Genomic DNA, 27042 nt, shown 5'->3' with positions numbered 1-27042 from the left:
CGTATAGATTCTTCGAAGGGCTAGAAGCAGTGACATCCTTATAAACAAAAACATACCCAGAGCCCTGATACTGGTTTCTGACTATCATTCTCTAATGAAAGGAACCAGAGCTCTTTTGAGAAATATCTGATTCTGTAGCTGGGGTGGGGAAAATGGAAAAGGACACTGGACATCTTTTAGCACCAGAGAATCATGGAGTACTAAAAAGCAAAAGGATCAGTGTACATCAGAGAAACCCAGAGCCACTCTGAACAAGCTCCCAATGGACAAAATTGGAACAGTTTGGACAAGAAGTTAATAAAGTGTCTTTTGGGATTATAAGGCAAAATATAAATTAATATGGGCTTCCCCGGTGGCTCAGCGGTTATCGGCCTGCAGTGCATGAGCTGCAGGAGTCATGGGTCTGATCCCTGGGTGGGGAAGATTTCTCTGGAGGAGGGCATGACAACCCACTCCAGTATTCTTGCCTGGAGAACCCCATGGACAAAGGAGCCTGGTGAGCTACAGTCCGTAGGATCACAAAGAGTTGGACATGACTGAAGCGATTTAGCGCTGCACAGTACATAAATTAATATAAATACGTCCATACTGATATAATAAATTATTACCCAAGTAAATGGGTAGCACTGCATAACTTCTAAACTCCTCGCTCCAAGAGACAATGCAGCACTTGGTGACAGATTTCCAAATAGTAATGTGGAAAGGAGGACCAAAGTAATTTAGTGTGAAGCTGCCTGAGCCAGGTAATTAATTTAAACATCACCAGGGATAAATCACTTGATTGAATGAAATGTTGTGATAAGAAGGGTACTTTACTCTGTGATATTCGCCAAAATCCATAACCTTTGCCTCGTCATTTAAAAATTCAGAGGAAAACAGATTCTAGGTTCTTGTACAAAATGGTAATGCTTAAAACTAGCAAAGTCATGAAAAATAAGGAGACATGCTGACTAAACTCAGTGTAGTATTCTGGACTGGATTCTGGCACAGGTGGAAAATGGTGAAATCCAAATAAAATCTGGAGGATATTTTATGATAATACACGATTGCTTTACCAGTTTTGATAAATGTCTACTGCTAATATAAAAGGTTGAAACTGAGTCAAGGGTATATGAAAACTCTGGACTAAATTTTTTTTTAAATCTGAAACTCTTCTGAGGAAAATTTGGAGGCACAAGCTCTGGCCCCTGTGGTGGTGGAGGCCAACACTTTGGAAACCATAGAACCAGGGTGGCTATGGGTGGTTCCAGCAGCAGCAGTAGCTATGGAAGTGGCAGAAAGTTTAAATTACTACCAGGAAACAAAGCTTAGCAGGAGAGGAGAGCCAGAAAAGTGACAGAGAAGCTACAGGTTAAAACAAATGTATAAATTCAGCCAAGCGTGGTGGTGGCGGGGCCTAGCAGCTACAAAATGTTTTAGACACTATTCATGTGCTTCCCAAATGGAGCCAGTGGTAGAGAATCTGCCTGCAATACAGGAGACACAGGAGACATGAGTTCGATCCCTGGGTTAGGAAGATTCTCTGAGGAAGGAAATGGCAACCCACTCTAGTATTCTTGTCTGAAAAATGCCATAGACAAGGGCAGCAGAGTCAGACATGACTGAGCAACTGAACACACATGTGTGCTTGGGGGAAAAAACTCAAGCACTGCATTTGTGACTAATTTTATAATAGGTTACCTTAGTTTCTGTTCTGTGGAAGTATAAAACATTCCAACAAAGGGTTTTAATGTAGATTTTTTTTTTGCACCCATGCTGTTGATTGCTAAAGGTAATAGTCTGATCATGACTCTGAATAAATGTCATTAAAAAGAAACAGCTATTTTAGAATTTAAAAATTTTAAATTCTTATATATAGTCAAATTCTTATTTTGAAAGGCAACTTGAATTTGTTTTGCATGTAAACATAACATAATCCTTTGGGTTTATAGACAGTTGAATTTTTAAAAGTTGATGGTAAAATCAGTAAAGGCTAGACATATAAAACCTGTCTGTTTTTATGTCAACTTGGGCATAAATGTTATCTGTATATTCCTGTCTTTTTTTTTTTGCATAAATTAAATGTGAAAATATAAGAATTAGCTATTTTCTAAAGCCCTTCCTATCTTTATTCATTTTGTGAAACATTCCAGTGATAATGAGTCCAGTCATTAACATATGCACTGAATAATCAAAATTAATTATATAGAAAAGTTTGATATGCTCATAATGTACTTATTCATAAGTATTTAGAAAATAAAAATATTTACTTTATTGTCTTATAGCACATAAATATTTTGCAGCTATAGAGAAATGTACTTATGAAGCAGATTATGATTTATACGCATTAGAAAATTAGGATGATTATTTGAGTTCATATCCGTAATTTCTTGTTTCTTAGAAAATATATTGGAAACATGTCACTTTACTTTCTAGAGAACCATTAAGTAAGCAAGCACTTGAAAAGTTATTTGACAGAAAGGTTTCCCAAAGTGTGAAGATTTTTAAAATACAGGCTAATAAATTATTGACTATTTTGTTCTCCCAATATAGTTAATTTCTTCTTGATTAGATAAGCATAGTGTGGGTGTGTGTATACAGACTTATGAGAGAGAATGAGAGAATACCTAAAAAACAAAATATTCAATACAACTGAAACAAAGTTATTTGAGCATTTTAAAAATATAGACATGGTCCTGCCTCGTGGTATATGATTTTCATATACAGGAATACAAATTCACATGTACTTATTCAGTGCAGCATACATAGTTGGAGCAAGAAGCTTTTATGCAACAGCTAGGTCTGAAAGAAAGTCTGGAAAATGCATTTTTGATACCTCTTTATTGGAATTTCTGTGAAATACTGATAGTTTATAGGAAAAATATAATGTTGGAAATTGATGCTTCCTTAGAATTACCTGGAATAAATAGGCTCTTTTTGCAGAAGTAATAGGCTCTCTTTCTATACATAAAAGAATAAAAGAAAAGAAAACTGAGTGCTGAAGAATTGATGCCTTTGAACTGTGGTGTTGGAGAAGATTCTTGAGAGGCCCTTGGACTGCAAGGAGATCAAATCAGTCAATCCTAAAGGAAATCAGTTGTGAATATTCATTGGAAGGACTGATGTTGAAGTTGAAACTCCAATACCTTGGTCACCTGATGCAAAGAACTGACTCACTGGAAAAGACCTTGATGCTGGGAAAGATTGAAGGCAGGAGGAGAAAGGGACGACAGAGGATGAGATGATTGGAAGGCATCACTGACTTGATGGATATGAGTTTGAGCAAGCTCCAGGAGTTGGTGATGGACAGGGAAGCCTGGCATGCTGGGATCCATGGGGTTGCAAAGAGTCAGACACGACTGAGCAACTGAAGGTTTCATAGCCTGCAGAATAACAGTTCACTTAAGGTTCCTCTTTTCAACTTGCCGTGTAAAATCAGCCATTTTCCAGTGGAAATTTATTTTTAAAAAGACAGTGAAAAAAACATTCAGCTTTGGAATCTGAGGCAAGTTACTCTGAAGAAACAAATTCCAAGGTTGGGACATGACTCCATACTCATAACTTTCTACCCCCAACAGTGTTTTTTTCTGGTTTCTCCCCCTACCCCTGGGTTCTTCACGTCACTGTTTCATGTGACTCAGTTCGCCATGGGTTCTTATTTTCATCTACTTTCACTCTCTAGGTGATCTCATCCAAACCCATTTAAAAGAAATATAAAGCCTTATGGCTCCAAATTTCTCTCTCTAATTGGGCCATTTCTGCTGAACTCCACGTATATGTATCCCTGCTGCCTACTTGAAAACTCCATTTGATTATTTAACAGACTTGACTTGAACTTAACATTGAACTTAACAGGTCCAAAACCAAACTCTTTATTTTCCTTCAGAAACTTACTTCATCAGCAGTCTTGGCAGATGTTTTGAAGGTGCTCAGATGAGAAAATTTAGTATCCTTCTTGATTCACATTTTCCCCCCCCATTCCTCATACCTATTATTGCAGAAAATTCTCTAGGCTCTCTCTTCAGACTCTGATCACTTTACTTCCTGTTCTACCTCTCTGCCCTCAAGTCATTGTTATTTCTTGCCTGGGTTATTGCAATAGCTTCCACTCTCATCCCCTTACACTTTACACTCAATAAAGCAGCCAAGTTGGATCATCTTTCTCCTTTTCTCAAACCCTCAGAATAAAATCAAAGTTGGTGCAAACTTTGGGCCCTAGAGAAACCAGCTTCTCTTATTTCATCTTCACTGCTCCCCCTACTGGCCATTTAGCTCCAGTCATACTGACCTATTCCTCAAACACTATTCTTTCCTAAACTTCCTAACTCCTAAATGAATTCTTCAAACCTAATCAATAATTCTGCTTTCATATGTACTTCCCCTTTGATAAGCCTTTCCTAAAATTAAAATAACATTTCAAATTACTTTGTAAGAATTTGTTTCTCATAACCAAGCAGTATTCTCCCACTTCCTGGCTCTTGGCTGCTCTCTCTCCTGCCTAGAAGAGTCTCCTAGTATACCCTCATAGCTTGCCTATGCCCTCTGCGATGTTAATCAAACATCACTTTCCATGAGAGACCTCCCCTAAGGACCCTTTATACAACTGCAATAGTCTCCACTGGCCACCCAATCCAGTATTCTTGCCTGGAGAATCCCAAGGACAGAGGAGCCTGGCGGGCTACAGTCCATGGGGTTGCAGTCAGACTGAAGTGACTTAACACACACACAATATTCTTCACACTCCCAATTATGCTTTTATGCTTAATTTTTTTTTCTATAGCTCTTATCACATTGTGAAATAACATACATTTTATTGATTATGTAAATATATATTCTCTTCACAAGAATATGATTTTTTTTTTTTTGGCCAGGAGAGATTACTGTGTGTTTATTCACTGTTTCATCTCTAGTATCTAAGACAGTTTCTGCCACATAAACAAATGCAACAAATTCATGACAAACGAATATGTTGACTGAGTCCAAAGGGGGTATTTCTGAGTGATTAAGGGATTAGAATATGTGAAGAGAGTGTTTTATGAACATAACACTGAATTGTTGTCCAAGTGAATGCAGTGGTTAGCCTCTTTCACTTATAGAGAAATCAGTAATATATAGGGTTGGGGATTATATTGAGTCAAACCATTTATTTTTCATTACTAAACCTTAAACCCTCAGAAGGATGTTATTGGAAAATTTCCCAGTTTAATTTATAAAAATAAAATGAGTGTCGTTGATAAACCTGGAAATTTTGTTTTATGCTAATTATCTAATTTAGTATTCAGGTTGTAATCACAATGTTTTCTGAAAAATGGGTTAAAAAGGATGAATTAGTTTTTTTACTAGTAAGAATTCTTAGCTAAATAGCAGCTTTGCTTTAGGCTTGGTAATTAAATCTTGATGTGATATTATGTTGCCTCTTTCTCTAGCCTGTTCTGTGCTAATTGCCCTTAATCTATTATTGATCACTGAAAATTTCTCCCTAACCTTCCCATCTCCTAAATCAGTTCCTCAAATCCAATCAATAATTTTGTTTTCAGCTACTTTCTTCATTTCCACATTGCTAAATCTTTCCCCAATTTAAATAAAACTTCAAATTACCTTGTATAAAGTCTCTAGACAAATTAATATATTTCACTATATACATCACTTCAGGGGACAGAAATGAATTGGGTAGATTCCCTTCCTCTGGTTAACTTTTCAAGAATATAGTGTATAAGTCATTTACTCTTGTTTTAAACACTCCTCATTTTAACATTTTTATCTTCTGTAATATATTTTATGTTGAATCTCTTGGGACAAGTACTGTGTTCCATCAATAGGGTTTGATGAAAAATTTATGTGATAGAAGAGCAGTTGAGAAGACAGTAGAAATAGCTACCATGTAACCTTGCCCAGGGACTCCAATCTTTTTATTGACACTCACAGGTATCCATCAGTTTAAGAAATATTTATAAGCGGTGTGCAAATATGCATTACCTTGTTTATTGCAGTGAAAATCAGCACATCATGAATGAAACAGTTGATTGTTAATAAACTCTACATTAAAAACTAGTACTATTTTATTATATAGGTATGTTAACATTGATGCCACCTTATTTTATTCTTTCTTTTCATTTATTTTCTCCATTTTGATTCCTTTACTAGGCAGAAAAAGAGAATATGGAAAGCCATTTAGAGGCATTCTAGTATAATGCTTTCATTTATTTATTTTTAAATATTTGTTGAGTTATTTGGCTGCTCCGGGTCTTACCTGCAGCATGTGGGATCTAGTTCCCTGACCAGGGATTGAACCTGGGCCCCCCTGCACTGGGAGTGCAGTCTTAGCCACTGGACCACCAGGGAAATCTCAGTGCTTTCATTTATGGTTGCAAAAAGGAAACTGAGTACAATGACATTAACTCTTCTAAATAACAATTACTTTTAGCAGCAAATTTGTCTAAAGCATATATGTGCTTATGTTATGATCTATATGTCACATAGCCTCTCTTTCTTGCCTCCAGCAAGCAGTATGAAAATTCAATTTCCTTCCTCTTTACCCTTAATATATATTCTGCTTCAATTAAAATATTTTAGCAGTACTTTGTCACTCTATAATTCGTTTTATGTCTACAATACTGTATCCAGCATACAACATGTCTGGTGGCAAATTTAAACATTATTTTTACTAAAGAACTATTAAAATATATAGAAAACTTTGAGAATTCCACAGTGTTTTATATTTTAAACAATAATAAGTTAGAGGTAAAATTAAAATAGTACAAATTAAATATTAATATCAATTTTGCACATATCCTAAAAATCATTTTGAGAAATTTAGTACTTGATTATGAAAGTAAAGAGTCAAATAAAAGCATAATTGAGGTAAAGCAAGTGTACTGTAGTCAGCAATTTAAAATAATATTATTTTAGCAATATGAGAACAATTTTAAATTGCCACACTTGCTCTGAAAAATAAGAATGATTTTAAACCTACATACAAAACCTATTCTGCTGCTGCCGTTTACTTGCTGTCATGCCCGACTCTTTGCATTATTATCCTAAACAAAATTTTCAGAAATAGGCAAGTATGTTAATAGGCAATTAAATATTTTAAAACATAAAGTGCTTGCTGAAACAAAATGTTTCTTTAATCCTTTATAAACATTGCTTCTAACTAAATCCTTGACATTGACTTCATGAGATAATTATAATAAAAGTAGGATACAGATTGAAGCCTTGTATCTGGTAGGCAAATTTACTGTCATAACAAAATGTCTTCCAAACTCAAACTTTAAAATGTTTGTCCCAAACTCATATATTAGTCCATTTACTAGAAGGAAATATTCATAGATACCTATTCATTCTTTGAATCTTCTTCAAAATATAATGCACACTATACATTTAAGGAGCAGAACAGTTTGTATTTCAAAATCATGGAAATGAAATAGGTGGAAGTACATATCTTGCCAAGTGTTAGCATACAATATCTTTGTGTTTATGGGCATCCGTAAACAGTAATATATTCCAAAGCTTTATGAAGGATGGTTTATATGTTACACTGTTATCACTGCCTTCCAAACGTTCAAACACTTAGTGCGAGAGTATTCCTATGCACAAATAACTGATTTACATGATTATTACTCATCTGGCTGGCTTTATATATTATTTTATATAAACTATTGCTAAATAACTAATGAATTAAGAAAATTAAAATCTAAACTGTCTAAAATATGCCATTTAAACACCCCTTTTCTCCATTCTTTATCTACCCAGTTCTCTCTGTAATACCACATTCAAATTTTTTCAGGAAAATATAAGTACATGAAAATATTCTTTTTCCCCTCTTACGAGTATATTATATACACTCTTCTATTCCCTAGTTTTTCACTGTTGTTGTTTAGTTGCTAAGCCGTGTCCTTCTCTTTTGCAACCCCAAGGACTACAAGCTTGCCAGGCTCCTCTGTCCATTGGATTTCCCAGGCAAGAATACTGGAGTAGGTTTCCATTTCCCCTCCACTGGATCTTCCCAGTCCAGGGGTTGAATTCATATCTATGTGTCTCCTGTATTGGCAGGCAGATTCTTTACTACTGAGCCACCAGAGAAGCCTGCTTTTCACTAATACTATATTTGAGTCCATTCTCAATTTTAACAGCTGCATAGAATTCCAGATTGTAGATTTACCTTAATTGTTTAGCTAGCTCTCAATGATGGGATTTTATAATTTAATTCTCCTCTCCTTGATCTGGGCCAGCCTTTGTGATTATATAAAATAAAAAATCCAGTGGAAGTAACTCTGTGTGTCTTCTAGGTGAGATTAAAAGAAAAAAAAAAATACAGTTTTCTCCTCTTTCTTCTCTCTCCATCTCTCTCCCTCACTCCCTTTCATCTGGCTTTTCATTTATTTTTTAATTTCCTAAATCATATTTAGAAAGAAAATTTTCTAGATCACATTGATGGAAGAAAGAGCTCATAGATCCAACATATAGGGTAAGAGGAATTTATTCTTGGACAACTTACTTCAAAAATTTCAGGCTGTTACTCTTGTCCTATTTTCTTTACATAAAAGTTTATTCTTTATGAAAAGTCCACCAGACTATGCTAAAAATGGCTAACTATAGAATTATTGTCAGAATTCATTCAGGAAAACTGATGTATTTTTATTTAAAGAAATGAAAAGTAGTATTTCCAATTTATTTGCAAAGGTCCTAAAAATGGAAATTGAATAAATATCAGAAACAGTAGAGGTAGTGATCAAAATAGGACTCATTCCTATGAAAAATATGGAATTTTGCTGAGGGATGTAAAGGGCTCAGTAAATGAAGTCTATGAACCAATCAGCTTGCAGAAAAGAGACAATGGGAAGGCCTTCATGTTGCTGTAACTAATATAACTTAAAATGCTAGTTTTGAAATCATTTGCACTTGAAGAACATTCAGAACTTCTTGAGTATACTCTCATTACTGTGAAAATGATAATTAAGTACTCTTTCCACCACAGAGCACTTATATAGTATAGGCTGGCTTGATAAAATATTTTATGTTTAAAAGAAATAAAATAAAAGCATCTTTTACTTAGAAAATGTTATTAAAAAGTTAAAAAGCTTAAGGAAAAGGAAAACAAAAGTCAAAAAATGTAGGCAAATTGTTTTTTTTTTTTTTTTTGACAGATGATTGCTTATCTTCTTGAGAATTGAAATGCTTTTTCAGGGGCAAGTTACAATTCTCCCTCCCTTAAAATTGTCACTGCTCATTTAAACTACATGCTTGATAACTTTTTCAACTTACAGAAAGGTACTTCTGTTGTAAAGCGATACACTGAGGCCAAATCAATCTTCCTAATGGTTAGGTGACTGTGCCACCTCAGTTGGCATTACAGGTTATTTAGCATAAACATATGTGTTCTCATTAAGAGCCATCTTTCGTGAAAACACAATGACTCGCCAGTGAAGGAAATCTTGTCTATAAATCTGAAACTAATTTCTCCAGTGCACCCTCTATATGCCTAGTTGTAAGACTACACAAATGTTACTCATAAAATAAAATTATGTAAGAATAATACATATAATAATTTATATGATTTTCTCACAGCACGTATTCTATTAAACAACAATGAATCCAAAATTGGCCTTGACGGTTTTTCATCCTCATAAAATAGCTCAAATAACATACAAGCATTATATAACTGACATGGATATGACTTTCTTAGAATAAATAATTATACTTCATATTTTCTATTTTTAAGTTTCCTCCAGTTAAATGTTTATGATTAGAGTTAGCGTCCACGCTATTCAAAAGACTGCTGCTTTGGTAAAAGATGGAAATAATCATGAAACAATCTTCAATCTGAGAAAATATTATGAGAAATTTAAGATATTAGTTCAACAAAAAGACATGAATAGAGAAATGTAGATGTTCAGTGAATATTTGAGAGCATATTTAACCTCAATAATTATCAAAGAGAGAAAATAATTTTTTAATTAGTAAAATTATTTATGTGACTGGCAAAGAGTGGGTAAAATAGATACATATACTGTATCGGTAGAAGTAATAGCATAGTACAATTCTTATGAATACAGGCTTCAGTATATAATTCTTAGAAACGTTCATATGTTTTGGTGCAGTATGATTCTCCCTACCACACTGAACTAGGGAGATGATTGGTTATAATAGCTTAAAAGTTTCAATGGAATAAATGCTCACCAATCATAGAATCATTTGATAAATTATAAATATCAATAAAATTAAATATTTTGAAGGCCGCTAGTAAATGACAAGGAAAAGCTTATAACATTCTGTTAAATCAGAAAAGTACTCCACAAAACTCTTCCTCAGTCTCTGAGTTAATGTGGGTGCATATATTTATGCATAGGTCTGCATTTATTTATATGTGTGGTGGCGCTAGTGGTAAAGAACCTGCCTGCCAGTACAGGGCACATAAGGGATGCAGGCTCTATCCTTGCATCATGAAGATCCCCTGGAGGAGGGCATGTCTGCTCACTCTAGTATTCTTGCCTAAAGAATCCCATGGATAGAGGAGCCTGGCAGGCTACAGTACATAGGTTCCCAGAGTCAGACCCGACTGAAGTGACTTTGCATGCATGCATACATATATATAAATAAACTAAGAGAGTCTATTTCAAATTATTAACACTGGTTATCTCCAGAAGTTTTTGGGATAGTGATTATATTTTATTTTTATAAGATTATATTTTCATCAATATGCCCCAGAACAAAGAAGACCCTGATTGATGTTTCAGCAGACCTTATTTTGGCCTTCAACTCTGTCTCATTCCAGAAAGCAGAGTCCGCAGGGCCCCAGCTCCATGTGAGGAGATACAGACAGCGCTTTTACATGTGGGCTGAGATAGTGGGCAGGGTCCCTGTGGTGTATTATCCTATTAAAGTGGAAGGAAAAGGGATCAAATGATGGTTGGGGGTGAGGAGCAGCTTTTCCTAGGCCACTACATTTTAAAAAGGAACTTTGAGAATCCCTCAAATTCTATTTTTTTCTTGCTTCCAGGTTGTCTCCAGGTTGAACATAACAGAGTATATTATACTTAAGTATTTCACAGAGTCACATGTATGGTTGTCACTAACATTATAGGTAGAAAGATAATATTAATATATTAAATATATTAAACTCATAAACTCTAGTTTTAAGGCAATTCTACTCAAGGAGTAGATTACCCCAGTACAGGAAAGAAAGTATTCAACTCTTAAAGTCTGGAAAAGCTTGAAATTCAAACTTTGTGTGGAGAGGTTTCCTACATTCTCTCAGAGTCCAAATAACACAGTAAGAGCTAAATCTGGAAGACTCAGCTCATAGAATTCCCTTTTGTGCCATTAAGGCACACGTTTGAAGACTAAGGTCAACAAAAGAGAGAGTGCTACAAGATTAAGTGTCAGTCTTTAAGGTTCTGAGACATTGAGGCTGAGGAAAAGGAAGAGAGGAGTGTGGCTGGCATTGTGGTAGATGAGTGAGGGTAATGCTGAGGAAAAGACCAGGCTTTCTGCCCTCATCCCTGTTCTCACTTTAGACCGCTGGTGCTAAACCACCTAGAGCACAGTGGTACAAGCTGTACCTTGAGATTGATCTTCTAGGATCACTCTTGCTTCCCATGAGGCCTGGATAGCTTCAGGACTTCCTGCGATACCTCCTCTCCTATGTAGAAATGATCAGAAAGTAGCATACTTGAGAAACAGTTGGCAAGTAGGAGGTGCCCAATACAGATGGGTGATGTGGCTCTACTCCATGTGGGCTATACAAGAGATGGAGGCTTTCAGAATTTAACAAGCAACACAGAACATCCCAGCAAATGAGGGATGTTTTCCCTGCAGTATACTTCCAAATGACACTGAAGAACACTACCCACCCCACCACATCAAAGTCATACCACACCACTCAAGCCCTCCACCTGAAAACCATCTTTGACAGAAACTGGGCAAAAAAGATGTTGGAAATGAGACATATCAAGTTATTGTTATAGAGGCTTCCACACTGAAAAATAGACATGATTAAAATGTTAAATTGGATCATGATGATTGGGATTTGACATTTGTGTTTTAATTTAAACTCTTTTGATATAGATAGACAACATTATACTATATTAAATCTGATACTTGTTATAAACTCATCTGGGATGAAATCCAGGAATTGAGTTCAGTTAGCTTTTGATTAAAAATTGGAATTCTCCAGGCAAAAATACTGGAGTGAGTAGCCATTCCCTTCGCCAAGCAATCTTCCCTACAAAGGGATTGAACCTGGGTGTCCTGCATTGCAGGCAGATACTTTACTGTCTGAGCCACCAGGGAAGCCTCTACTACAAGGACGGGTGCTCTAAATCCTACCTATGTTTTCATTTCTCACCAACACCTGGAGTTTTGCTACTCAGAATTATACATGATCAAAATGGATTTTCCTTTATGATATTAGAACTGGCTACATAATTTGTGGGGAAGAGTGCAAAATGGAAAAACAGGGCCTGCTATTCAACAATTAAGAATTTCCAGAGTATTGAATATTAGGACATTATATCAAGCATGGGGTCTTTCTGAGCATGAGATTATTTGTGTGTGCAGAGGTCACACATTGATGAAGCTGGCCCTGAGTGAGGTTCTATATAAAATTAAGCATTCTTATTTGGATAAATATATGGAGTAGAAGGAACACATCTTTTACAAAGTGATCCAAACAATATATGTTGATACTCTGCCCTTAAGCAGGAGGAACTTATTGCATTTCTACCATGCCTGCTCCTTAAAAGACCCTGGCTCCTTGGAAGAAAAGCTATGACCAAACTAGACAGTATGTTAAAAAGCAGAGGCATTACTTTACCAACAAAAGTCTGTCTAGTTAAAGCTATGGTTTTTCCAGTAGTCATGTATGGATGTGAGAGTTGGACTATAAATAAAGTTGAGCACTGAAGAATTGATGCTTTTGAACTATGGTGTTGGAGAAAACTCTTGAGAGTCCCTTGGGCTGCAAGGAGATCAAACCAGTCAATCCTAAGGAAATCAGTCCTGAATATTCATTGGAAGGACTGATGCTGAAGCTGAAACTCCAATACTTTGGCCACCTGATGCAAAGAGCTGACTCATTTGAAAAGACCCTGATGCTGGGAAAGATTGAAGGCAGGAGGAGAAGGGGAGGACAGAGGATGAGATGGTTGGATGGCATCACCGACTCAATGGACATGAGTTTGAGCAAGCTCCAGGACGTGGTGAATGACAGGGAAGCCTGGTGTGCTGCAGTCCATGGGGTTGCAAAGAGTTGGACATGACTGAGCAACTCAACTGACTGACCATACCTGAGCTGGACATAGGGGCTTGCTGTGGAGGAAGAGAATATGAAAAGGGACATATGTAACTTGCAACTTGACAGAGAGAAATCTGACAAAATCTACCCATAACAATCAAAGTAGATGCCACCAATAATAAGACATGTGGCTATGACATGCTCCTGATATGATGAGTTGAGAAGGGAGCTTCATCTCTTAGGTATTTTTCCACAAAGCCTATAAATAAGCCCAGGATAATCATGATGCAGAAGCTGAAACTCCAGTATTTTGGTCATCTGATGGGAACAACTGACTTACTGGAAAAGTCCCTGATGATGGGAAAGACTGGAGACGGAAGGAGAAGAGGGTGTCCAAGGATAAGATGGCCAGATGGCATGACTGATGCAATGGACATGAACTTGGGCAAACTCCAGGAGATGGTGAGGGACAGGGAGGCCTGATGTGCTGCAGTCCATGGGGTCACAAAAGAGTCAGAAATGACTGGGCAACTGAATAACAACGACAATCATGAGATACGTACCAAATGTACTGAAATTCAGGCATATTCATGTGATAACCAGTACTGCTCAAAATTGTCAAGATCATTTTTAAAAATTAAAAAAATATAAAATGAAAAAAAGAAGACTGAGATATTATTGAGAACTATGATAAACAAGACATGAATGAGAGGATATGATTATTAAATACAATATGGGGTCATGGAAAGTTAAAAGATTAATGGAAAATTGGCATAATCTAAAGTCTGGAGTTCAGTTAATAGTAGTAATGTACAAAAATTGGTTTCTTCGTTGTGATAATTGTACCATTACATGTGTTATGTTAACATTATAAAGAATGGATTAAGGATGGGAATATGGGAAGTCTTTGCAACAGTTTTGCAAATGTGAAATTATACAAAATAAAATAACTTATTCCTTAAAAATGTTTTATAAATTAATCATTTGGAAATCAATTACTTACAATGTATAAATTGGTTTAGAATATTCATGAGCCAGTCCTTCATCCTAGCACGGACAAGATATAAATTCCTAGTGGGCTCTAGAGCATGTGTGCTTATGAACAGCATTCTAGGTGTAATTACTGAATAGGAATCAAGTATCTCAGTCATTTGCCACCTGAGATTTAGACAATTCTTGGTATCCTGACTGATGATTTGTGAATCCTATTGCTAGGATATTGTCACATTTGCCTCAGAGATCTTTTAATGCTTATTATTTTCAGAGGAAAGTTTATTTACAAAAAGTGTGCTTTGTTAAATCAATCTCACTTATTTCTTTGAATTCTCTTTGAGTTTATATGCTCAAAATGACATGAAAATATATTGCTAAAGAATTATTTTGAAAAATCTATAATTTGATATTTCAATTGGACTTTGATTTATATTTTTAAAGGGTTCATAAAGAAACAACATGCAAAATATTTTATCTACTCATTTAGAGTCATTTATTTGTATAGGTTTTTAAAAAGATATAAAATTGCTTTACCAAGACTTGACAAACAAGTGTAATTATACCTGCTTTTTTTGTTGTTGTTTGTTTAAAGCAAAGGCATTTTTTGACTGAATATCTTAGGAAACAGTTCAAAGAAAATGGAACACATTGCTCATTTCAATACATTTCTGTCAATACAATGTTTTTCATAAAATTTCACTGACTTTAATATGTTAAGTCAACAATATTGAATTTCAAGCTTAGTTCATCCAATTTATAGAAATATGTTTGCTGTACAAATTGACTAGCAGTGTTTTCTCACTGTCAAATTAATCAGAAAATTCAGACATTTTCTCAAAAACAGTATAATTTCATTTTCTTCAGTTTGGGTAAATATATCAGTATACATTTAGTGGCATATTATGAAAAACACTCAGAAAGAAATGATTAAACCTTTTAAGAAAGACTGGCACCAAAATGATGTCGAGATAATGTAATTAATATATTCATTTACATTGTTATAAGAAGATAATCACCAGTCTTTCTCATTTAATGAATAATGTTTCACCAAACCTAATGTTTCACCAAAATTATGTTATCTATGAAATAAAATGTAAAAATGTGTGGTAGCTATAATATGTAGAAATATGTTATTTTCCTTTGGGAGGAATAGTTAAGTGCTAATCACTTATAAAAATAATAAACAACTTCACTAAATTCTCATTGTCATTATTCAGTTTTCTCTAAAAAACTCATGCCTCTAAAATGAATTGGTCCAATGGTTAGCCTGCAATTTCATTTTTAGTTAACAGTGGGTAGAAAATGTTTAATATTTTTAAGATGAAAGAAAACAAAGATTAACTGGAATTAGAATACATGTTTTATGATATGGTTTGATCAGACATATTTTAATTTCTATATTAAATAATGCACAGAGACTCTATAAGAAAGCATATGAAATGTTATCTGCAGGTTTTATCTACTGCAAAACAGAAGGGAAAAAAGAGTGATTCTTGAAATGATTCATTTCAATTAAACACATTAGAATCAGTAAAGTTTTCTTTTAACTAATTATAATTCTAGGGATGAGAATAACTGAGAAAGATATTGTTTACACTGAAATATGTGCAAAGAGTCATGGTTATGTTATTATGTTAGTCACTCAGTCATGTCAGACTCTTTGCGACCCCATGGACTGTAGCCCTCCCGGCTCCTCTGTCCATGGAGTTCTCCAGGCAAGAATCCTGGAATGTTGCCATTTCCTTCTCCAGGGGATCTTCCCAACCCAGTGATGGAACCTGGCTTCCTGCATTGCAGGCAGATTCTTTACCATCTGAGCCACCAGGGAAGCCCACATATTTCCTGCCATTATTCTATTTGCTTTGTTCTCTTAAGTGTGAAAAAGAAAGTCGCTCAGTCGTGTCTGACTCTTTGTGACCCCATGACTATACAGTCCATGGAGTTCTCCAGGCCAGAATACTGGAGTGTGCAGCTCCAGCTCCAGATTTGGAGGTCCAGATCTCCAAGGGATCTTCCCAACCCAGGGATAGAACCCAGGTCTCCTGCATTACAGGAGATTCTTTACCAGCTGAACCACCGGGAAAGCCCAAGAATACTGGAGTGGGTAGCCTACCCCTTCTCCAGGAGATCTTTCTGACTCAGAAACGCAGGCAAATTCTTTACCAACTGAGCTATCAGGGAAGCTCATAAGACTTTCCCAATTAATTTTTTGACAGTTATGCAACAGGGAAGAGGTGCACGTAGCTGAAAATGGCAACTACTCTCACCACCAGCACGCCAGATGATTTTCAATGATTCTCATGAACGTCCTCATTTCTCATTCATGAGGCCTCACTCTTAGCAGAAATGTATGTAAGACAGTGAAACATAGTAAAAAAGAAAATCTTTTTTTAAGAAAATAACAATACTGTAAAATTTCCTTTTGTTTTTCGCTATAGAGTTTTTACCGCCCCAAACAATGTACCACATATTTTTATATACACATCCATATGCAATTCTACATGTGGACCAAACAAAATAGTAAGGAAATATTTCTGATAGGATAATCTATCTTCACTCAGTCACTCCACACTTGGCCTCTCTTAACCAACTGTCTGGTGATTCTCACTTAAAAGATTCTGTCTCAACTTTCCACAACAAAGTAATAAAACATTCAGACAGGCATAATTTTTGAGCTTTATTTAGGATTCTTTAGTGGTTGGATCAGCTTGTGTTTGCTGATTTACTGGTTCTTAATCTAACATCTACTTCTAGGCTATACTGTTTGATTCTTAAGTAGCATTGTGAGAAATAAAATGGGGTCCTCTTACTATTAAATATTTTACTTTCAGGTCCATTTAATAAATAAAAGTTATTTCTGACTTTTCTAACCTCTTTCATTTAGATATGCACTCTAATAAGTATGATGTAGTAAATATGAATAATAATGAATACCATATGAATAATAACGTAAGAGAAAGCCAAGAGCTACACTGCATTGAACTTCTAATGCTTTATATATATATATATGTATATTTCTCACATATTACCCTCTATAATTGAATCTTTGAAATTTTCAGATATACTTGAAATTATTTCTATGTTTTTATGGCACACCTGAAATTATCAGTCTCTATTAATTAGAAATTAACTATACATATTTTTATCTCAACTAAATCATGATACTAGTAGTAATCTTTTTCTGTTAAATGACTAAACCTTTCTTGTCTGTTCCCAAGTAATTTGTCTATAAGGCATTCTTAGAACTTTTGTTTATGAGAAAGTTAACAAGATAGTGTTAAAGACTAAATTATACTCATTTAGATTTCCCATATAAAAATGTTTTATTTTCTCTAGATTGTTCTACTAGGTTTATATTAAATAATATTTTCCATTATTATTAATTTTACTAGGATAGCTAATTGATTTGCTTGTGACTACTACATGCATGGCCAGAATCATTCATGAATTATTATATAGCACACCCACAGTGTCACTGTAATGCACTTTGTGAAAAGTGGTAATTTATAATAATGACCCAGAATTAGGGTTAGCATCATTTAATCCTTGATTGTTCATGAAATCCTCAAGTGCTTATCTTCTGATTTTATTATCTATTTATGCCAGTCATAGAGTACCAGAAAAAAACTCTATTCTCTAGGAAAATTATAGATATTTTATATGATGGAATCTTTACAGAATATTATGATTTGAAATGAAAATGTACAACGAGTTCTCCCTGAGGGAATTGATTTATTTCCCATAATACTTGAAAAATATTGCAAAATAGTACAGTAAAGACACTATTTACTTAGAAGTATTTGATTAAAATATTATAATAAAATAATTTCCCAACTATTCTTTTTGGTTTCCTTATGTTTAGATTTTCAAAAGAAGCAAGGGAAAGAATTTGTTATGTAAATTTCCTTTTGTCATAAAGACCAAAGCATTATCTAAATTTAAAGTTTTATTAATCAAACTGATGGAATTGTATATGTATTTGTGGAAATTTATGTGTATGATGTACTTTAAACATCATAAAATACATGACAAGTTCTCCTCAAAACTATCTAGGTGATGAAAAACAAAGAAATTTGGAGAAAGTATCACAGTCAAGAGCAGCCTAAGGATGTGAAATATAACAGAGTATCCTGAAAGAGAAAAAAAGGACATTTGGAGAAAAAAAAGGAAATCTAAATAAAGTATAGACTTTACTTAATTATAATGTGTCAATATTGGCTCATTGACTGTGACAAATATACCATGCTAATGTAATATTTTAATAATAGGGGAGGTTGAGTGTAGGATAACTGGGAACTTGCTATTTTTAAGTTATTTAAATATTTCAGACATTTTTCTAAACTAAGGAGAATGCAGTGGATATAAAAAGAAGCATATGGATTTTGTGCATAAGAAATAAAGATCAGCAGGATCTGTTGGTATATATTGTATATTAGAGGAAATATAAATTGGGTTTTCTACTTTGGGCAAAAAAGTATAAATTTAATTGTCTTGCCAGATTTCATGTGTGACTGGACTTGTTAAATGGAGATGCTAAATAGCTAGTTTCTATGGGAAATATAAGTTTGAAACTCCTATACCCAAGTTAGGTAGAGAGTTTAGGAGTAAGCATTAGTAATTCTACAATTTAATGCCTGTACTGATCCTTCCAAGAAATGGGAGGAAGAGAGGAAAGAGTGGATAATGGAAAACCAGAATGGCTTGTTGTCCCAGAGGAAAAGATATTAATAAAAGAATGTTATAAGGAGGAACTAGTTAATAGTAGCAGCTACTATTACGAATTCAAGTTAATAAAAGACTGAAAAAATTGTTCATTGGAGTAAGCTACAAACGGCTGATAAGAGCCATTTTGGCAGAATGATGGTGAAATGGGAAGGATGTCAACCAGATGACTCATGGTGAGACTGTTGTTGTTTAGCTGTTAAGTCATGTTCAGTTCTTTTGTGACCCTATGGACTGTAGTGCTCCAGACTCCTCTGTTCATGGGATTTCCCAGGCAAGAATACTGGAGTGGGTTGCCATTTCTTACTCCAGGGCATCTTCCCCACTCTGGTATCAAACCCACATCTCCTGCTTTGGCAGGCAGATTCTTTACCACTGAGCTAACAGGGAATCCTTAAGATTACATGCTGAGGTGTAAAAAAAGTGTATCTCCAGTCTTAACCTCACTCTGGAAACTTCTTAAATGCTCAAGTAGCTTGAAAGTGTGTTAGTTGCTCAGTTGTATCAGATTCTTTGCAACCCCATGGACTGTAGCCCTCCAGGCTCCTCTGTCCATGGGATTTTCCAGGCAAGAATCATGGAATGTGTAGCTATTCCCTTCTCCAGGGGATCTTCCTGACCCAGGCTTCAAGTTCAGGTATCCCACATTACAGGCATATTCTTTACCATCTGAGCCACCAGGGAAGCCCAGAAGTCAGATACATCTGCCTTCAAAGCCCTCAGTCTTTTGGTGGTGTCATACTACATCCTAAATAGAAGACATTGGATTATTATTAACTTTTAGTTCCTCCTCCATTTCATATTTCAATTAATAGCATCTTCCCCAACCCAGTCAGTTAAGCCTGAAAATGGCCAAGATCATTCTCTTTTCTTTCTTTCAAAACTGACTGCTGAAAAAAAAGTCACCTATTCCCTCAAATACCTGCCTGTTCTACATTCTCCCATCCATCCCATACTACTGCCAAATTTGAGGTTATAATTCTTTTTCCTGAATCATACCAATAACTTCCCTCTTGGTCTCTCTGTCTTTAATCTCTTCCATATAACCGATGCATTCTTCATAGAAATAAATTATATCTTTGCATGTGGGTTCCCTGGTGTTTCCGAGTGAAATTTCTCCATGGTGCTCAAGAATAATTGAAATCTCATACCCTGACACAGAGGTTTTCTATCATCTGGTCCCAGTGTAATTTTCCAGTGTTATATTTTAACATATATATCCAGGCACATTTTCTTTAGCCATGGGGAACTATTTTAAATCCCACAAACATGCTGTGTTCTCCCATATGCTTAGAACATTGCTAATTCTTTGGCCTTGGCCTAAATACCTTTTTTTCCCACTTCCTATTTGTCTGCCTGCATAACTTTTATTTTTCTTTAAAAATATAACTTAAGAATTATTTTTTTTTAGAACTTTTATTTCTCTGCCACTGCTATGCTGCATTGACTATAACAGCTGCACAGACTGTCCTTGAATTGATCACCTTGACATTTTTGAGAAGTGCTGGGCAGGTTCTTTTTTTTTTTTCCTAAAATATCCCTCAGTGGGGGGCTTGTCTGATATTTTAATTATGATTGTATATGTGTAGTGTTTTTTTGGGGATGGAGGGTAAGAATATCACAAAAGGAAAGTGCCAATTTCATCACATCATATCTGAGGTTACTTTCTCATTTTCTGCAGTACATTTACAGCTTGCTCATATTATGATTTCAATTCTGTAGTTAACATATTTTGCACAATTTTTCCTTTTTTTATTATGAATTCTGAAGACATGTTCTCTTGGAGAGTAGCTGCTCCATTAATGTTTGCTTTCCTTGAATGAAAATGACATGAGGATTTTATAAAATGCCCCTGATATTATGAGAAGCTTGAAGTTAAATAATAAATAAATTTTTAAAAATATTCACAATACATTTCTCTTTCTGACCTACTTCACTACTTATTTGCAAAGGAGAAATACAGTCACAGACATAGAGAACAAAATTAATTGTTATCAAGCGAAGAATGAGGGGAGTGAGTTGGGTGATTGGGACTGACATATATACACTACTATGTATAAAATAGATATTTAACTAGTGAGAACCTACTGCAAAATAAAATAAAATGCAATAAAACATACAAATTATCTGCAGAGAATATGTTTTCTGTCGAAGAGTGCAAGTGAAAAGTAGAAGCGAAGTCTCTCAGTCATGTCCGACTCTTTGTGACCCCATGGACCTTAGCCTACCAGGCTCCTCCATCCATGGGATTTTCCAGGCAATAGTATTGGAAAGGGTTGCCATTTCCTCTCCAGGAGATCTTCCGACCCAGGGAGTGAACCTGGGTCTCCTGCATTGTAGGCAGATGCTTTACCGTCTGAGCCACCAGGGAAGATATTTCTGTTGAAGTAGATATAATTTGAATCTGATTACAGAAGACACTGAAAACATAAAATCAAGAATCAGTCAGTTCAGTTCAGTTGCTCAGTCGTGTCCGACTCTGCGACCCCATGAATTGCAGCACGCCAGGCCTCCCTGTCCATCACCAACTCCCGGAGTTCACTCGATCTCAAAACAATGGTGGTTAAAAAGCTCATCATCAGTAAGAAAATGGTGGAGACAATGTATTGGCCATGTCATCTAGCAGTGTCATGTAAGAGCTTGAAGGATTTCATTGCTGTAATAAATATTGAGAGCATTATGGTAATATAAGTTTCCTGGGTAACATAAAAGAAAACTTATATTTTTATGTTAATGTGTGTTTCAAACTGATGACCTAATGATCACTTAGTGTTAAAAAAGAGGTATGCTTATTCTAAAAATAATTCTGCTTGAATATAGCATGAACTAACAATGCAATTGAACTATTTTCTACTTTAAACCCATAATTAGATAATGAGGTTAGGGGGGGAAAAGAAGGGTAGAAAACTGAAAATGGCAAGCTAGAAATGAAAGCTAAAAGATGATTAAAGTAGAAATGGGGAATAGAATCTACTTGAGAGAACTCACAACTGTCAGTAAAATAAGAATAGCTAAAATAAGCTACTCACTCAATATGGAAAAGAAGGAAAGAGTAGGCATCATGAAATTGCTGAACAAATTAATTTTAATTTCAGATCAGAAGGGCTTTCAGGACTGACATACTGCAAAGAAAGACTCTAGTGTTCTCACTGATTGGAAACTTACAGAACATCACAGCTTAGCTCAGCCTAATTTAAAAATGCTCAGACCACTCACATTAGCTTACAACTGAACCAAATAAACTAACACAAAACCTATTTTCCAATAAAGTGTTGAATATCTCACTTAATTTATTGAATGCTGTACTGAAAGTGAAAAACAGAATATTAATAGTTATCTTCTGGTAGCTCAGCAGTAAAAAATCCACCTGGGCTGGGAAGATCACCTGGAGAAGGAAATGGCTACCCGCTCCAATATTCTTGCCTGGAAAATCCCACGGACAGAGGAGCCTGGCAGGCTACAGTCCATGGGGATGCAAAAGTGTCAGAAATGACTTGGAGACTAAACACAACCACCATGCAGAACAGTTTCACCTGGATGGGTTGTTCACCCTTGTGATCATGGGGCTGTCTGGGAGCAGCAGCTGACGCCCAGCCCAGGGTCACCAGGGCTTACCTTATCACACACGTTATCACACATCCCTAGTCTGGGAAAAGACCAAAATTCAAAATGCTTTCTACTGAATCCTTATTGCTTTCATACCATTGAAATGTTGAAAAATCATGAGCCAAACTATCATAAGTTGGGGATGCTTTCTAACAGTATGCTAATGAAATAATGTCTTATCCATATCCATGGCTGCTTCCTTGACTGAAGATGTTAAATCCTTGTCATACTAAAGGCTACAGGATAACAGCGAGATTTATCTCTGGTTACTGTAAAAAGAGAAAAAGCTTCTAAAGGCTAACAAAAGTCAGTTGCAACTATAGATATAGGCAAGTGTCACAATCTTGTTTTAGGGGGGAAACATAATCTGAGTAGTAAATAATCCTTTGCCCTGGGTCCTGTCAACTGGCAGTGGTTTGAAGGTCCAGTGTCTTCCTTAAGGATGTGATTATTCCTTGTTACCTACATCATCCTGACATCTCTCTAATGCTTTCCTTCCTCTTAATTTTTCCTTAATCTTCACAGGACAAGTTCATTTGGTGACTAGCACCCCCAAATTTCAAACACTGTTTTAAGATATTTGTTCTGAGATAAACTTTATAACCAACAGACCATTCAGTTATGACCTAAATCAAATCCCTGACAATTATACAGTGGAAGTGACAAATAGATTCAAGGGATTGGATCTGATAGAGTGCCTGAAGAACTATGGATGGAATTAGTGACATTGAACAGAAGACAGGGAGCAAGACCATCCCTAAGAAAAAGAAATGCAAAAAAGGAAAATGGTTGTCTGAGGAAGCCTTACAAATAGCTATGAAAAGAAGAGAAGCAAAAGGCAAAAGAGAAAAGGAAATATATACCCATCTGAATGCAGAGTTCCAAACCATAGCAAGGAGAGAAAAGAAAGCCTTCCTCAGCAATCAGTGCAATGAAATAGAGGAAAACAATAGAATGGCAAAGACTAGAGATCTTTTCAAGAAAATTAGAGAAATCAAGGGAACATTTCATGCAAAGATGGGCTCGATAAAGGACAGAAATGGTATGGACCTAACAGAAGCAGAAGATATTAAGAAGAGGTGGCAAGAATACACAGAGGAACTATACAAAAAAGATCTTCACAACACAGATAATCACAATGGTGTGATCACTCACCTAGAGCCAGATATCCTGGAAATGTGAAATCAAGTGGGCCTTAAGAAGCATCACTACGAACAAAGCTTTTGGAAGTGATGGAATTCCAGTTGAGCTATTTCAAATCCTAAAAGATGATACAGTGAAAATGCTGCACTCAGTATGCCAGCAAATTTGGAAAACTCAGCAGTGGCCGCAGGACTGGAAAAGGTCAGTTTTCATTCCAATGCCAAAGAAAGGCAGCACTAAAGAATGCTCAGACTACCACACTGCTGCTGCTGCTGCTGCGAAGTCGCTTCAGTCGTGTCCAACTCTGTGCGACCCCATAGATGGCAGCCCACCAGGCTCCCCCGTCCCTGGGATTCTCCAGGCAAGAACACTGGAGTGGGTTGCCATTTCCTTCTCCAGTGCATGAAAGTGAAAAGTCAAAGTGAAGTCGTTCAGTCGTGTCCGACCCTCAGCGACCCCATGGACTGCAGCCTACCAGGCTCCTCTGTCCATGGGATTTTCCAGGCAAGAGCACACAATTGCATTCATCTCACATGCTAGCAAAGTAATGCTCAAAATTCTCCAAACTAGGCTTCAGTGGTATGTGAACTGTGAACTTCCAGATGTTCAAGCTGGATTTGGAAAAGGCAGAGGAAGCAGAAATCAAATTGGCAACATCTGTTGGATCATAGAAAAAGCAAGAGAGTTCCAGAAAAACATCTACTTCTGCTTTATTGACTATGCCAAAGTCTTTGACTATGAGGATCACAATGAACTGTTAAAAATTTCTTAAAGAGATGGAAATACCAGATCACAAGACCTGCCTCCTGAGAAATCTGTATGCAGATAAAGAAGCAACAGTTAGAACTGGACATTGAACAGACTGGTTCCAAATCAGGAAAGGAGTATGTAAGGCAGTATATTGTCACCCTGCTTATTTAACTTATATGCAGAGTACATCATGCAAAATATCAGGCTGGATGAAGGACAAGCTGGGATCAAAATTGCCAGGGGAAATACCATAACCTCAGATATGCAGATAACACCACCATTATGGCAGAAAGCAAATAAGAACTAAAGAGCCTCTTGATGAAAGTGGAAGAGGAGAGTGAAAACATTGGCTTTAAACTCAACTTTCAGAAAACTAAGATCATGGCACATGGTCTCATCACTTCATGGCATGAAGAAAGAGTGGAAACAGTGACAAATTTTATTATTATTATTATTTGGCTCCAAAATCACTACAGATGGTGACTAGAGCCATGAAATTAAAAGATGCTTGCTCCTTGGAAGAAAAGTTATGACCAACCTAGACAGCATATTAAAAAGCAGAGACATTGCCAACAAAGGTCTGGCTAGTCAAAGCTATGGTTTTTCCAGTAGTCATGTATGGATGTGAGAGTTGGACTATAAAGAAAGCCGAGTGCCGAAGAATTGATGTTTTTGAACTGTGGTTTTGGAGAAGACTCTTGAGATTCCCTTGGACTGCAACGTGATCAAACCAGTCCATCCTAAAGGGTATCAGTCCTGAATGTCATTGGAAGGGCTGATGCTCAAGCTGAAACTCCAATACTTTGGCCACCTGATGCAAAAAGCTGACTCATTTGAAAAGACCCTGATGCTGGGAAAGACTGAAGGCAGAAGAAGGGGATGAAAGAGGATGAGATAGTTGGCATCACCGACTCAATGGACATGAGTTTGAGTAAACTCTGGGAGATGGTGATGGACAGGGAGGCCTCGTTATCTGCAGTCCATGGGGTCGCAGAGTCAGACACGACTGAGCAACTGAACTTAACTGAAACTTTATAAAGTTAAAACATTTACTAAGTCATGAAACACACACACAGGCACAGCCTTTGAGCTACAATCTGATGGCAGGACAATTTCTTTCATAACAGTACAACATAAATCAAAATACATTTTGAAGACATTTTAAACAGAATAATTTTGCAAAAGTAAAATTCTGAAATATAGTCATCTGTGCAACAGAAATTTCATATAACTGAATATTGAATTTATAGTTGTTTCTTTATATTCTTTGGTGTTATTTGCTAATTTCCTTCTTACATGAGGTATTTAGGGCAGCATATTTGTCAAATGATGGCCCAGTCAAGTGTCCTATTATAGGAATGCATTATTTTTTGATGTTTGATCATCATTATTATAATTTTACTGAAACAACTTAATGGTAAAGAAAATCTTTACATAACTGTAAGCAACTTTTATATAAGATTAAACCAATGCTTCCTATCAGTGATCTTTCCTATCAGGTGAGTTAATAATAATATTATTGATCAAAGGAGTAATAAAGAAATTTAACATATGAAATATCTGTTATTTTACTTTATGGGGAAAAAAAACAAGATCAAAAATCTTTTGAGAATAGAAAAGTCCCTTCACATAGATTCAGAAAAAGAACTATAGGTTACCATCCATATAAAAATAGGCTATTGATATTTATGGGATACTGGAATAAAAATTGTGAGAGAGCTTAGGGAATATGTGTATAGAAGTAAAAAGATTAATGATTAGTCTAGTTGCTTAAAGGATGGGATTAAAAGAGTAATAATGCATGTTTTAATGATTTATTATTATATAAATATATGTTTTAAATATATAGACACATAAACACAGGTTTTCAATTTTATATACATTCATATATTTCTATATGTATCTATATATACATATAAATGCATTATAAATAAATAGTGTTGATATTGATGGCCTTTGGAACCTGTCATGACACTAGAATCAACTGGAGAGCTTTGAATAAATACTGATTCCTGGAACCTACTCTTAGTTAATCTAATTCACTTGTTATGGGTAGATTTCATATCCTGATTTATTGTAAAAGCTCTGTTTTATTATTTTAATGTGAAGTTGGTCTGGGAAATAGGCTTTTTGAGTAATCTGAAATAATCTATTACAGATATGTGTGAGAGTATGCCAATGTGCATGTGTGTGTGTGTGTGTGTGTGTGTGTGTGTGTATGTGTGTGTGTGTTAATTTTCAGATGCTTTTTCTGCTTTTTGGTTTGGGCTGGTGAGATATTTGAAAAAGTCCCATGATGACAGCTGTCCAACAATTAGGAATCTTCATCTTATACAAATATCTTGTAGTTCTGTCTTGTCTTGTAGTCAGCTTGTCTGTATTGTAGTCAGCTATCTTATACAAATATCTTGTAGTTTTGTCCCCTTGTAGTCAGCTATTAAAATAGATAATTTTAATAATCATCAATTCCATAATTAATTCCATGTTATACAGTTTTTAAACTTCTAGATGATTATGTAAAGAAGTGCAGGAGATAAGACAAATCATGATTGAAAACAGGTTTTTCCCCCAGAAAACCAGATTTCAATTAAATACAGTTCTCTTCCACCATTCAG

This window comes from Bos grunniens, chromosome 24 (assembly GCF_055505025.1).
Source record: "Bos grunniens cultivar Pamir isolate PY7600 chromosome 24, Bosgru_T2T1.0, whole genome shotgun sequence".
In the NCBI taxonomy this organism is placed as follows: domain Eukaryota; kingdom Metazoa; phylum Chordata; class Mammalia; order Artiodactyla; family Bovidae; genus Bos; species Bos grunniens.
Note: the sequence above shows the minus strand (reverse complement) of the source record.